Here is a 16,381-nt window from a genome sequence, read left to right as displayed (position 1 = left end):
ATTCCAGGGAGGAAAAAATAGTAAAAAAAAGAACACTATGGGGGCCATTGGGTCATTTATTACATTTTAGTTTCTGAATAAAAGAGTACACCCGAAAGCCCCCCAGCTTTTATCTCATCACCCAGTGTTAAGTGAGGGGCCAGGTTTGAGTCATGAGATGGAAATTATGCACGAGATGGAAACTGGCAAGATACTCAATTGAAAGAACATCACAGAATGGTTTCTACTAGAACAGAGGTTTGCAAACTTTTCCACAAAGACACTAATAGTAACTGTTCTCTGCTTTGCAGGCCATGTGGTTTCTGTCACAACTGCTAGACTCTGCCATTGCAGTGCAGAAGCAGCCATGGACAATATGTAAGCAAACATGCGTGGCAGTTCCAATAAAGCTTTACTTGTAAAAATAGGCAACAGGCCGAATTTGGCCTGTGCTATGTAGTCTGCCAAACCCTGGGTCAGCATACCAGCTTTGGAATTACACAGATCTGAGGCTGTATCCTGATTTTCCACTTAACTGTGTGACCTTGGGCAAATCACTTAACCTTTGAGGTCTAGTTTCCTCAGTTGTAAAATGGACAATTTCAGTATCTGCATCCAGTGGCTGTTAGAGAAGAATAAGATGATACACATGAAGCATTTAGCTAAGTATCGAGGGTTCCTTAAGTGCTAAGGAAACATTAAGTATTATTAAATCGAGGCTCTTTTTGTATATAATTTAGTACTTATTTAACCACTATACATTTAACCATCTTCTTCAAAAGAATGCAAAGATTTTGTCATTTAAGGAACTGTGATCCAAGTGTAAAATATGTAAGAATTATCCCAATTTACTAATTTTTTCATCATTGTTGTTAATCATCTTTGTTGAGGTTCCAGCTGGCTGACAACACTGTTTTCTTCACACAAGCCCCCAATTTTTCCCCCTACTGATAGTGAGACAAAAGTTGGGATGAAGATCAAAGTAGCAACTTTTTTTTCTTTAACGTTTATTTATTTTTTGAGAGAGAGACAGAGAGAGAAAAAGTTGGGGAGGGGAGATAGAGGATCCTAAGCGGGCTCTGTGCTGACAACAGAGAGCCTGACACCGGGCTGCACCTCATAAACATGAGATCATGACCTGAGCCAAAATTGGGATGCTTAACTGACAGAGCCACCCAGGCGCCCCGAGATCAGAGGATCAGCTTTATTGTTGATAAAACTGAAGAAGGGGGTTCAATCTGTGGCCACTGGGGCTTTCTGATAACCTCTTACAGTAGGTCATTATATAGGCAGTGTTGGGCAATCTTATGCCTCCCCTTTGCATAAGCTGAAACTGCCTGGGTAAGCTTTCTGCTCAGCACAGAAGGCAACCCGAAAGCACACATCCTTTAAATAGGCTAGCTCCAAAAGAGCAAAGGGACCGCACTGAGAAAAAAGGAATATGGAAGTAGAGAAATGGAGAATTTCCACTTACACTTAATACCAAGTCAAGTGTGTGTCAAAAGTTACGTGAGGCACTTCACTCGGATCAGCCTACAAGACCCTTACAACAGCTCCTTGAGGCAGTGTTATGAGTAAACAAGACAGAAAAAGGGAGAGAATTCCCCACAATCTCCCAGGAAGAAAGTGGTAAGGCCAGGATTGAAATCCATATTCAGTTCCCTACCTGTAAAGCTCAAGAGCTCTTTTTAGCAAATCTGGACCTAAAAAGAAAACAAGCAACAAACGCAATCAAAACAAGAATGCAAATGAGTTTAGTTTAGACCTTGTGTTTGTAAGCCTTTATTGGTGCACAACCATCCCTACATTACTTCCTAGATGTTTGAAATGCATATGCTTAAAAAATCCACTCTTAGATTTTGCCTACAATCTATGTCTGCTACTTAAAACAAAACAAAACACTCCAATATTCCTATTAAAAAGAGGAACATGGAGCCACCTTCAATTTCCTGGCTTCTACTCCTTTCTTCATACCAAATAGTGGTGCTGAGATCCCATCTACAAATTCTTTCAGCTTCTGAAGATGGAATTGGCTTGGTCTTACAGACTTAAATTCACTTAAAGTGGTTATGTGCCCTTTTTTACTATCTTCTCAACTATCTTGGGCTATAATTCCTTTTTTTAAATTGGACCTTTTCAACTTGAAGGAGACCGAATAGAAATATTTTAGTGTTCTATCACCTGTTAGCATTATATTCTTTAAATGGTAAGCCTATCCCATCATTTTTTTTTCCCTCTAGCTCCAAATAGTTGAAAAATCCCTTTCTGTCATCTCTAATGTCTTTTGATAACCTAATGTACTTAGCTTTTTACTTTCCTGACTGTTTTTAGAGGTTCTTCTTACTCTTTTATATTCATCTTCCGGTCTTAAAACATTATATCGTAGGATTGATGTGATGGTAATTTCACACAGGGCCATATATTGTACCTTTGACCCATTTTCAGTATACAGTTTTTGTACTGAAGGGAGATTTGAGCCAAATTGTTAGATTCCATAAAAAATGAGTAAGGTTTTCTGACATTTTGATAAAATACTGTTCCCTTAAATAGCCATATATTTAGACGTTCTATCAAAACAACCAACAAGATTGCCTTGCATGATTTGTTCTTATGCTTTTAATTCGCTTGCTTTCCCAATTGCTGCACTTTCTTTCAATGTTAAATCTGTTGTTTTGCTAGATGATGTTCATTTTAGCAGAGAGGAGTTATCAAAATTTTGGTGCATTTTAGGGAATTTGGTTTGGATTGCCCTTCAAATACAAAATTGATGCTACTGACCCGCCATTAGTAGGACACGAAATTTGAGTTATTTCCCCTGTGTTGGTGATGGATTGTGCTGCCTGAGCTACTGGCACTCCCTTTCACATTATCCATTGTGACTAATCGCATGCATTTGCAAGATGATTAGCCAAGGTTAGGGGTACAGTCTGTGATTATGGAACAGATTTTTTTCTTTATGTGAAAAATTACTAGCTTATAATAGCATTAAATTATAATTTTGCTTCCTATCCTAACCAGTGGTACGTTGTTAATAGCAATTCATATTCCTATGGCGTTTTGTGTATTGTTTGCTATATAGTTCCTGAGTAGGGCTCTGTCCCATCCTTGTTTTTCTCCCATTAAACATTTACATCTTTCTTTTTTTTAAAGTTTATTTTTATTTATTTTGAGAGAGAGATAGAGAGCAAGCGGGGGAGGGGCAGAGAGAGAAGGAGACTGAATCTCAAGCAGCCTCTGCTTTGTCAGCACAGAGCCCACTGTGGGGCAGGAACTCACGAGCCATGCAATCATGACCTGAGATGAAGTCGAGAGTCAGATGTTTAATCAAATGAGCCACCCAGGTGCCCAAACATTTACAACTTTGAAATGTACCACCTCCACTGCTAAAGAACCAGAAGTTCACTCATTTGGTCAACAAACTGAGAGCTTACTATGTAGTGAGTTCTGTTCCAGTGCTGGAGATACAGCAATGAATAAATCAGTCCTTTTCTTCCTAGAGCTTTTCTTTTAGCAAGAGGAGAAGGACAATACACAAGTATCCAAGAAAAGGTGTAGGTCATATGCTAGGAAAGATAAAGTAAGGAAGGAAGATAGGAAGTATCAGGGAGGGAAGCCATTGATAATTTATAGGGTAATCAGGGAAGGTCTCACTGATAAGGAGACATTTGAGCAGAGGTGAAAAAAGGAAAGGAACAAACCATGTGGCTACTAGAGAAAAGTCTTCCAAGCAGATGAGCAAGTGTAACTACTCTGAAAAAGGAGCATGCTTGCATGTCCAACAAAAGTCAGGAGGCCATGTGAAGCTATTGTAGGGTTTTTGCTTATACTCCAAGTGAGATTGCAAACTGTTGAAAGATTTTAAGTGGAGGAGTGCCTTGACTTTTAAAAAAAGTCATCTGCTATTTCAGAATTGACTTTGGAGAGAGGTGTTAGATGTTGCCCTGTAACAAATTGCCTCAAAACTTAGTGAGCTAAACACATACATTCGGTTTCACATAGTTTCTATGGCTCAAGAATTAAGCCATAGATTAGGTTTCTGCTTTAGGGCCTCACAATGTTACTGTCAAGGTGTTGGCTGGGGTTACAGTAATCTCAAGGTCAAGTGGGGCAGGATCTACCTTCAAACTCACTCAGAGTTGTGAGCGGAGTTCAGTTACTATGGGCTGTTGGACTGAGGGCCTCGGTTCCTTGCTGGCTGATGACCGGAGGTGTCCACAGTGCCATCCCAGGTAGTCCTAGCCATCAGAGCTAGCTAGTATGAAGAACAAAGAGAGAAATCTCAGCACGATGGAAGGCAGAGTCTTGTATCTTAGTCACAGAAGTAATATCCCATCACTTTTACTATGTTTGATTCGTTAAGAGTAAGTCCTTAGGTCCAGCCCACATTTAACGGGAGGGGATTACAGGAGGACATGGCTACCAGGAGGGGGAATCAGTGGGAGCCGAGTCAGAAGCATCCTATCAACACAAGATCAGTTAGGATATTACTGGGGTCTTGTTAATGGCTATTGATACTTCTGTGGCTATTTATGGTGTGGGGTGCTAAATAGTTTCAAAAGCCTTGCTTCTTCTACAGATTCTGGATATATATTTAAAAAAATTTTTTTAGTGTTTATTTATTTTTGACAGAGAGAGAGAGAGAGCATGAGCGGGGGGGGGGGGGGGGGGGAGAGGGAGACACAGAATCCCAAGCAGACTCCAGGCTCTGAGCTGTCAGCACAGAGTGCAACGCGGGGCTCGAACTCACAGTCCGTGAGATCATGACCTGAGCTGAAGTTGGACGCTCAACCGACTGAGCCACCCAGGAGCCCCTGGATATACATTTTTAATTAAGTTTTTATTTTAATTTCAATAGCGTTAACATATAGTGTTATATTCATTTCGGTTGTATGATATAGCGAATCAACAATTTCATATATTACTCAGCGCTCACTACAAGTACCCTCCTTAATGGATTCTTTTGAAGTTCAAACTAATAATATTCACTGAGGCATTGGATATGGAGCAGGGGAGAAAGACTAGAATCAAGAATGACTCTAACATTTTTGGTCTGCACCCCTGGAAAGATGGAATTGCCATTTTCTGAGATAGAAACAACTCTGGGAAGAGACAGTTTTGTCGAGGGGGAGGAAATAATCAGGAGTAATGTTTTAGACATGTTGACTTTGAGATGCCTCTTTGACACAAAAGTGGAGGTGTTGATTTGGCAGTAGGATATACGAATATGGGGCTCAGGGTAAAGGTTTGAGCTGTGAATAAAAATTTGAAAGTCATCATCATCTACATTGTGTTTAAAACCATGATACTAGATATGGTTGTTAAGTAAGAGTATATACCAGAAGTTCCAGAGACTGTGCCATATTGGGAAAAAATATCTTCATGAGAGATATTCATGGATAAAGAAAGCCAGTTAACACTCTATCTCTGTAGTCGCCTTTTATCCCCTTACAAAGACAGCGATGTTTTTCATTACGCAATTAGTCTAGCTTCTTATGGGCGTAAACTTCCAGAACAGGACTTTGGCTCCACCTTTACATTTTTTTTCTAGCCAACGCCAAACAGAAAGGATTTCCCAAAGGCAAAAGCAAGCCTACATTGAGTATACTTATTGTGGTGAGTATTGAGTGATGTACAAAATTGTTAAATCAGGGGTGCCTGGGTGGCTCAGTCGGTTAAGCATCCAACTCCCGATTTTGGCTCAGGTCATGATCTGAGCCCGCATCAGGCTGTATGCTGATGGTGCAGAGCCTGCTTGGGATTCTGTCTCTTCTCCCTTTCTCTGCCCTGCCCCTGCTCATGCTGTCTCATAAGTTTGTTTATTTATTTATTAAATAAACTTAAAAAATTTTAAAAACAAAACAAAATTGTTGAATCACTATATTGTATACCCGAAACTAATACAACACTGTATGTTAACTATACTGGAAATAAATAAATAAATAAATACATTTTAAAAAAGCAAGTCTACACTAATACAAAGTGGAAGCTTTGAAATGATAGACGTTTCTCTCTCTTTTTTTTTAATGTTCATTTATTTATTTTTGAGAGAAAGAGAGAGAGAGAGAAAGAGAGTGAGAAGGGGGAGAGGACAGAGAGAGAGAGAGAGGGTACCAAGCAGGCTTTGCTCTGTCAGCACAGAGCCCAATAGGGTCTTGAACCCAAGAACCATGAGATCATAACCTGAGCCAAAATCAAGAGTCAATCGCTTAACCAACTGATTCACCCAGGTGCCCCAATGATAGACCTTTCTTAAAAGAACTTCAGAAATAATTCTTTTTTTTTTTTTTTTTTAAGGCAAGGCTCAAGGTCACTTAACATGAGTTCAGTTCTTAGAATGCTTTTTCTGGCTCTTCTGTCTTTGACTAATTCCATTCACTATTTTTACTTCAAAAAATCATTTATATACTGACAAGCTCTAAAATCTGTATGTTAAACCATAGACTAACCATAGACTCTCTTTCCCAAGTTCTTGGTCCATGTTTTCAACTGTCCCCTGGACATCTAGACCTGGAGTCTTATGGAGACTGAAGATGAATTCATGCTTACTTCCAAGAACCTATTCTGTCACTTGTCTAGTTCATGACACCATCCATGACACCATCCATCTATGTCAAAAACCTAGAAGGAGTTCCAGGATTTCCTTCTCTCTCATACTCTGACTAATCATCATCATCATCATGAATAATCATAAACTAATGATATGGAGGAGGCTTATAAATATTATATCTAATCATCACAATAACCAATTAGATAGGTATGGTTATATGTACCTAATAAATAATAAGAGTAAAATTGGGGCATTTGGGTGGCTCCATTGGTTGAGTGTCCAACTTGGGCTCAGGTCATGATCTCGTGGGTTGTGGGTTTGAGCCCCATGTAGGGCTGTCTCCTGTCGGCACAGAGCCCACTTCAGATCCATTGTCCCCCTCTCTCTCTGCCCCTCCTCTGCTCTCTCTCTCTCTCAAAAATAAACATTAAAAAATAATAATAATGGTAAAATAACTTATGAGATCAGAAAGCAAGTTAATGGCAGGACCTGGCATCCCCCCAACTCTTCCAGGCTGCAAATCTGGTGTTCTTTGTCGTCTTAACTGTTGCTTCTTTACTCATCTACCTAGTCTTTTTCATTGTAAACTCAGAAGCGTCTCTGCATTCAAATATCTCCTTTCTGAACTCTTGCCATGGACTTAATCCAGAACTTGATTATCTCTCACCTGGACTTTAAAACCTTATCCTAGCTGGCCTCCATCGTTATAGCCACACTCTACCACGGCCATCCTTCTGAAAAGCAAAACCAATTGCACTACTGCCCTTCTTAAATACTTTATCGACTCTCACTTCATGTAAAATTGAGTCTCAAGCCTTAGCATTTTCAGAATCAGTGTCATTTGCAGACTCCAACATAATTCTGGGTTCAGAGATATCATCCAAGTACCCTTTGCTCTGGAAATTTCACACTTCTTTTTATTAACCTGGGTTTGGCTTTCTTCTTAGAATGCCATGACTTCTCTCTTCTAACTATAAAAGTGTTAGCCATAATTTAAGACCTAGTTCAAGTGTTACCTCCTCTGTGTGCCTTTTATACATTTAGGCAAAGCTAATCCCTCCATCTCCTGGGATCTTGGGGCTAATTTCTGCTTACATCTCTGCCTCGAACAGTAGACTGTGAGATCTTTAAATACAGAGACTGTCTTGTTTGTCTTTATATTCCCGGTGCTACCACATTGAGACATTGTTTAAATATCTGTTTTACAGATGTTAACATCATCCATATATCTGATTCAGATTTTTGAAAATGTACAGATGAGCTGTTGCTATAGGAGAAAAGGCCACATCTTGACTGAATTTCATAGATTCCAGGAAGGATCGTATTAATCATCCTTGTTTATGTGCACCTAAGGTATGCTTTGAAACTTTTTGTAAGGTAGAAATCCTTTCTGTTCTTTTCAGTATGAATGAATTAGACAGATAAGAATAATACAATTAAGTTACATATTTTATACCAATGACAATTTAAAATTGGTTAAATGCCATGCCATCAGCACTGACTGGAAGTAGCTAATAAATTCATTTGTTAGATCTTAGATCCATAGAAAGTACTCAGTGTTTAGGGAAGGCTAATAATGACATTAGGAAGGTCTTGAGGCCGTTCTCTTTGTTGTCATTGCTCCTTTTTTCCCCTTGCCTTTGACATACTGCAAACATATCACCTGCAACTTGTTTTGTCCAAAGATTTGAACAGCTAAACCCACATAAAACTGACACTATCGTTTATTGAGTGTTTCAAGTCACCTCCTGTCACCAACTTATTTTTAGGAATGGAGGCGGCTGAGACACTTTTGAAGTTGCTATAATCTTGTTTAGGTTAATTCACCCAGTAGTACTTTAAAAATTTAAAGTCTTCCCCACACCCCTGCCCACCACCGACAGTGATTACAGTGATGATGTGCTTTATAATTTGATGGCAAAGCAATTTTTTTTAAACACTTTAAATATGGCCCTGAAATAGTGGTTGTGCAAAATGTTGTACTAAGTAAGCAAGCTAGGAGTAGTGACAAAATTTGTGGTTTGTATGTTAATTTCTGGACCAAATAAAAAAGGTACAGTCAATTCTGTATTGCGCAATTTATTTGCCATCTTCTCGTACCTCCCCAGTACCCATTCTCCTCTTCTCAATAGACTCTGACTTCTATTTGGGATATCATGTGGTCTTGGGAGGATGTAACTCCAGCCATCAGCTTAAAGAATACAGCATCTGACCTGGACCAAGCCAGTTGGAACAATAAACTCCTCTAACCACCATGACTGGTTTAAGAGTTGGCCTAATCAGAGAGAGGGAATTTTGAGAAAGCCAAGACCTTCTTTTGCTTCAGATAGGATGACCCACAGATGTGAAGTCTAGAACTCTTGAAGCCATTGTGTTTTATTCACAGAACCTACTTACGGATAAGAAGGGCACACAAAGAAAGAAAGGGGTGAAAAATTGAAAGCAAGACCGAGACACAGACCGGTTACATTGTAACCAAACCGTGCCTAAAGCCTGCCCTATGTTTTGGTCTGTCATTTAGAGTAGCTAGTAAATTCTTCTTCTTATGTTAGTCACTTTGTGTTCAGTTTTCTCTTTCTTGAAATCGAAAACATTCTGATATATCCATTTTCATGTGTGGCAGAGTAAGATTCTTTGACTATGAAAAATAGGTTTTGGTATTTATACTTGAATACAAATGTGTTTGATCCATACATTGCAATAAATAATAAAGCCACATTAGTAAGTCTTAACTCCGTAGACAATGTACTCAGATTTGCCCATCGTACTCTTGCTCAGGATCCATTCTGCCTTGTTAGGAAGACTCACCTTGATGAACTCAAGAGTAGGGGATTTCAGAGGTGAACTAGTTATATTGCTTGTTATGTTTGATAACCTGGATGCATCAACGGGGGTGGGGGTGGGGCGGGGTGGTATCAGGAGCTCAACTGAGCTGTGAAAAAGAGAGCTGAGAGGCTACGTATCAGAGTAACTGATGAAAGCGACAAGCCAAAAACGAAAGAGTTAAGTTTTTAATCATTTACTGAGATCATGTAAAAGGCTACAACCAGACAAAATGCCAACTCCTGCTCTTCAATTTTCCCCCACAAAATGGCATACTGGCCCAGGATCTGCTAGGTCACTGTGGTATGGGGTTGTCTCACTGTTGATGGAACTCGGACAAAAGTGTGTGGTATTTTTACAGACGCCAGGTGGCGGCAGTGGGGGGTGGGGTGGGGTGGGAATATTGAATACTGATAAAGGGGAAGAATATCTTCAAGGTTTGTCCCTTTGCCCAATAAGAAGGACTTGGCAGAGGCGCCTGAAGAGGCCCTCAGCCCAAGGCCTCAGATAAAGACACCTAGGAACACAGAAGCTTGAGCTAGGAATGCAGATAGAGATGTAAGAGCCTGACCAGCCAGGGGTGCCCGGGACCTTGACTGCAAGTCCCTTCAGAGATTGCAATGTACAGACTCTGCATCAAGTTCGGCATGGGGAGGGCGGCTTTCCCTTGTGAGGCCTGCCACGTAGGGTCTTTGTGATTGGCTGCGATCAGGGCTGAAAAATCCCACGTTAGTTTTTTAAACCAGGAGCTGGACTCCTCAAGAGGAAAGCCAGATTATTTTTTAACTCTCAGAGCCTGAGACTTTTCATAAAACTATTTAATGTTGTATATAAGTACCCGATGTATCACATGGATCAGAGTTCACTTATCCATTGTTTGAGTCCTTTCGCATTTGTGGGTTTTACTTTTCCTTGTTGGAAACCTTTAGGTTCAAAGACTTAAAAAAAATTTTTTTTTTAATGTTTACTTATTTGTGAGAGACAGAAAGAGACAGAGCATCAGTGGGGAAGGGGCAGAGAGAGAGGGAGACACACACACAGAATCCAAAGCAGGCTCCAGACTCCGAGCTGTCAGCACAGGGCCCGATGGGGAACTCGGGCCCATGAACCATGAGATCATGACCTGGACTGAAGTTGGACGTTCAACCGACTGAGCCACCTAGGCGCCCCTAGGTTCAAAGACTTTTAAGTGTCTTACAATTTACGTGGGAAAGTAAAATTTAACAGGCAATGCTCAAGAGGAAATCAGCTACTCGGTATAATCAACAAAACTTGGTGTCACATATTCTAAAATTTAGAAATCTTGAAGAACAAAGAGATCCCTAAGTATTTGCTTCTTGGACAATCATGCAACTCCTAGATCATCAATGTTTTATTTCAGTGGGCAAATACTATAACCTCTTTTATGATCCTGAATGTTTTACTTGGTAAGTATTATAAACTCATCTAATATATGACATCAGGATACCTGGGTTGCTCAGTCAGTTAAGCGTCCGACTTTGGCTCAGGTCAGGATCTCATGGTTCATGAGTTCGAGCCCCACGTCAGGCTCCGTGCTGTCAGCTCAGAGACTGGAGCCTGCTTTGGATTCTGTATCTCTCCCTCTTTCTGCCTCTCCCCCACTCACGCTCTGTCTCTGTCTCTCAAAAAATGAATAAACATTAAAAAAAATTTCAATATATGACTTCAAATGGCCTTTTGCTGTTTCCCAACTCAAGACAATAAGTCCTACTTTCCCTATTCCTTGCTGAATGCCACAATATCTCAACTTTCTTGAGGGTCATGAGGCCACCTCCTATTCTGGTCACAAGGCAAATCTTAAAGGGGGTGGGAGTTCTTGGGTACACTGTGCATAAAAAACAAAAGCATAAAACCAACCAAATAGGGGTAGCGGAATGGCTCAGTCAGTTAAGAGTCTCACTCTGATTTTGGCTCAGGTCAAGGCACACTTCATGAGATTAAGCCCCATGTCCGGCCCAGCACAGACAGCATAGAGCCTGCTTGGGATTTTTTCTCACTCCCTCTCTCTCTGCCCCTCCCCCACCTCAAAAATAAAGAAATAAACTTAAAACAAACAAACAAAAACCTTCTGGCTTTGATGTGTTAAAAAATTGAGATACTCTCTATATGTGAAACAAAAACTGGGATGTGAGATAAACCCAGAATATAGAATGAGTGTACACATGGTAAGAACCTTAATGTTTCTGTATGACACTAAAAAAGTGCAGAAAACAAACTGTTTTTTTGAAACAACATTCTATTTTTCTCGCAGAATTTCAAACTCAAACATGACAAATACAACTTTCAGTGGCTAACAACAAACCATGGACCAATTAATTGATAAAAGAGTCATAAAATGATCCCAGAAAAAAAAGACATTTTAAATTCTTGTCTAGGTTAAGGTGGTATGTATTATGTTATGTGTATTTTACCACAATGAAAGAAAAGAAAAAAAATCTTGTATGATAGCAAAAGCTCAGATTTTAGAATGAAGATAACAGAAGGTGAGTAAAAATGGAGAGTTGGATCAAACAAACTTTCCTCCTTTCTTTTTTAAACTTTATTTTTTTATGGTTATTTATTTTTGAGAGAGAAAGAGAGAGCGTGTGTGCGTGTGCGAGTGGGGAAGGGGCAGAGAGTGAAGGGGAGAGAGGATCTAAAGCAGGGTCTGAAGCTGACAGCAGAGAGACCGATGTGGGGTTCGAACTCATGAACCTGAGAAATCATGACCTGAGCCAAAGTTGGACGCTTAACCCTTAACCAACTGAGCCACCCAGGTGCCCTGAACAAACTTTCTTTTTACTTGGAAGACTCATTTTAGAATCTTCTTCCTCACAACAATTACTTCAAATTGAGGTATTCCAAAGATAAATGTTTTATTTTATATTTAATTGTTTTTTTAATGTTTATTTTTGAGGGGGAGAGAAAGAGAGAGACAGAGCGTAAGCGGGGGAGGGTCAGAGAGAGAGGGACACAGAATCCAAAACAGTTTCCAGACTCTGAGCTGTCAGCACAGAGCCCGACATGGGGCTCAAACTCACGAATTATGAGATCATGACCTCAGAGCCACAGTCAGAGCCACAGTCAGTCGCTTAACCGACTGATCCACCCAGGCACCCCAGGATATTTCAAAATCTGATTTTAAAAATTGGCAATTTTATTGTTTCCATGGTGGCAAGAACAGTTATTACAAAATGGGATGTGTATTTTGGGGTATTGTGTATTTGGTTTCATGCAACATTTTAAAATATTGCCCTAAAGTTAATACTGTCTATTAATTTGAGCAAGACCTGGGTGATCTGGAAAAGAATGCATGGGGAAGTTGCCCTTGGCCTTTCTTGGAAAGGTACGTGATTGCTCTGGTTGCCATAACAAACTAAGCTGAGGGGCTTAAACAACAGAACTTTCTCCCAGTTCTGGAAGCTAGATGTGTAAGATCAAGGTGTCAGCAGGGTAGGCTTCTCTCGCTGCCTTTCTCCTTGGCTTGCGGATGAAGGCCTTCTCTCTGTGTCCCCACATGGCCTTTTTTTCTGTGCACACACATATCCCTGGTGCCTCATGTGTGTGTCTAAATTTCTTCTTCATATAAGAACACCAGTCAGATTGGATTAGGGCCCACCTGTACGACTGTATTAACCTTAATTACATCTTTAAAGGCCCTATCTCCAAGTACAGTAAAACCTTGGTTTGTGAGCATAATTCGTTCCGGAAACATGCTTGTAATGCAAAGCACTTGCATATCAAATCGAATTTCATGAACCATTGGCTCAGTTGCAATCATGTGACGTTCAGCGTCAGGTACCACTCGCATTACAAGACTTCGCTCCTTTATCAAGTTAAAATTTATTAGAAATGTTTGCTCATCTTGCAGAATGCTTGCAGAACAAGTTACTTGTGATCCAAGGTTTTACTGTACAAATTCTGATGTATAGGGAGTTAGGGCTTCAACCTATAAATTTTAGTGGGTCACAGTTCAGCCCAGCAGTATGGTATAATTGTGTAATATCTCTCATAATTTCCAGTTTTTAAAAGTTCAATCGTATTTTATTTTGAGGTACTGTGGTTAATATTTTAAAACATTCTTAATCATCAAAGACTCATTTGTATAACATGCACATAATATTTGTACATATCCAGTGGCTTCTGAATTCTACATTTGGTTTATTTGTAATTAAAATAAGAATATATATATATATATTCTTATATATTCATATATATGTATGTGTATATATATATTCTTATATATTCATATATATGTATGTGTATATATATATACATATATATGTGTGTGTGTGTATATATATATATATATATATCCATAAAATCTTACAGTTTGATCCTGAGTCAAATAATGTTTCAGGCAAAGTCTCACCAGCCTACATTTACAATGAATTGTTCACTGTTAATTATATGCAATTCTAAGATGCAAGGGGTATCCAGAAAAATGTGGAGATTGCTTCTAGTTATATGAATTATTTATAGTTGCTTAACAAAGAACCCCATACCTTAAGGCTAAAGATGACAAACATATGCTATCTCCCACAGTTTCTGAAAGCCAGAAATCTGGGAGCAACTTAGCTGGGTGGTTCTAGCTCACAGTGTCTCACAAAACTGTTGTCAAGGTGTCAGCCCAATCGAGGGTCATCTGCATGTTTGACAGGGGCTCGGGGCTAAAGGATCCACTTTGGAGACAGCTCCTCTCTCAAGGAGCTCTTGGCTGGATGCCTCTTCTTCATTGGCTGGTGGCAAGAGGCCTGAGTTCCTGGCCATGTCACTCTCTCCCTGGCGCTGCTTGAGAGTCATTTCAGCATGTCAGTTAACATCCTCCAGAGTGAGTGATCCAAGACAGAACAGGTAAAAAGCCACATGCCTCTTATGACCTAATCTTTGAAGTAAGAGTGAGGCTCTAAGTCTAGCCTCACTCAAGGGGAAGGAAATTAAGCTTCAGGTTTTAAAGGAAGGAGAATCAAAGACTTTGTGGATATATTTTTAAAACTGCCATATATGGGGCCCCTGGCTGGCTCAGTCAGTGGAGTGAATGACTCTTGATCTTGGAGTCCTGAGTTTGAGCCCCTTGTTGGGTGCATAGAGATTACTTAAAGAAAAAACACACGTTAAAAAAAAAAAACCACGTGCACACACACACACACACACACACACACACCTACCACATATTACTGGGTAAAGATAATACTGATTTAGAGGATTACTTGGATTTATGTACTGCAAACCTTGGTATGATAATCCAGGGCATGAATAATTAACATTGTAAGGGTAGTCCCCCAAAAGAGCACTGTTAAATCATTAATAGTGACAACATCAGTTAATTAGGATGGTTACTCTCAACCTTAAGACTTAAAATTTTAAGTCTGGAAAATTTTTAAATTAAGTGTTAAAACATATAAGAGAATCAGAGCCTTGTGTTAACAGTTTTTATTAAGAAAATGGGAATGTTTGAAATTTCATATACTATAATGTGTAGTAGTGGCTTATTATATTCATAGCTCTTATGAATTTGAAATGTGCATTTAAGAAATAGATTTAGACTTATGATTTTAGGTAAAATCTTACAAGTAATTCTTAGCAATGAAATAGCTAAAAGAATTAGGCTCATTATGGTGAACTCTGAAAAAAGTAGGATTAAAAAACTATGATATTAAAATGACTGTGTACCTGTCTTGATTAAAAAATAGTCCCCCTAAATATATCAGAGCCTAATCCTTAGAGCCTGTATATGTTACTTTATATGGCAGAATCTTTGCAGAAGTGATTATGTTACGAATCTTGAAGTGGGGAAAGAATTCTGGGTCATTCAGTGGACCTTAAATGTAAACACACGTATCCCTATAAGAGTGAGGCAGAGGGAGATTTTACTACCCCCAGAAGATAAGGCTGTGTGAAGACAGGGCAGACAGGGAATCAGCTGGCCTTGCCAGAAGTGATCTGGTCATAAGCCAAAGCTTACAGGCAGCTACCAGAAAATGGAAGGAACAATAATGGAGTTTCGCTTTCAGCCACTGGAGAAAGAATGTCCCTGTGGACACTTTGGTTTTGGCTCATTGAAACTGATTTCTGACTTTTGGCCTCCAGAATTGTGAAAGAATAAATTTCTATTGTAGGCCACTATTTGTTGCTAATTTATTACAGTAGCCACAGGAAACTAATACAGCAACTTTGTAACAAAGCAGGTTGGAGACTCTTGAAGCACTTTCAACTAACTTGGTGAATTTAACATGGCAGTTATAATTCAAAGGACTGTAGGGCTCAGATCATATGAAACCACCACAAGATGGGACTCACTGGTTCCAGCTCATATTTCTATTGTGTCCCTTTGACACCTGGTGGGCAACTTGCTGTTACTGTCAAAAATGGATCGTCATTCCAAGTTCATTTTCAGTGTGAATGTGGATTGGTCAGTACTGGGACTTCATATCAGTACATCTCTGAAGCCATGGTCTATATAAAAGAATTCCAGAGATATACCTGCGTTGCACTGGCTGGCTGGTCCCTATGAACCCCCAGAACCGTATGGTGCAGCAGACCATGACTGTGGATATATAAATCTCACCGCAAATCTGCTCTGTGTAAGAGAGCCATGGAAAACAAGGCAGATTATGTTGCCACCACCATCAAAACAGGGTGCAAACAAAACATGACCTGTAAGATCCCCAAAGTTATAAGGGAACCGACTTGCCGCTAATACTTGTGTAGTCCTGAAGCAGAAGTGCAAATGCAGGCCTATTTACCATAGGTCTAAATATTTAAAGGTTATAAATCAAGGCAACAAACTATTATGTAAAACATGTTCTAATTGCCTACCCTGACAAATACATATGTACAATAAACTCAAAAATATGTGCAAAACTATGGTTTTTATATGAATGTTAGCAAAATAGTGAGAACAACTCAATTTAAGCATTAATTATATATGTCTGGGTCTTGCGTTGATGGAATAATGCTGTTTGGAGGACTGATAAAATAAAACTTCATAAATTACTATGTATTTATTCCATTAAATTTATTTTTCTTGCT

This window comes from Puma concolor, chromosome B1, assembly GCF_028749965.1.
Source record: "Puma concolor isolate L17-30 chromosome B1, mPumCon1.1.hap2, whole genome shotgun sequence".
Classification (NCBI taxonomy): domain Eukaryota; kingdom Metazoa; phylum Chordata; class Mammalia; order Carnivora; family Felidae; genus Puma; species Puma concolor.
Note: the sequence above shows the minus strand (reverse complement) of the source record.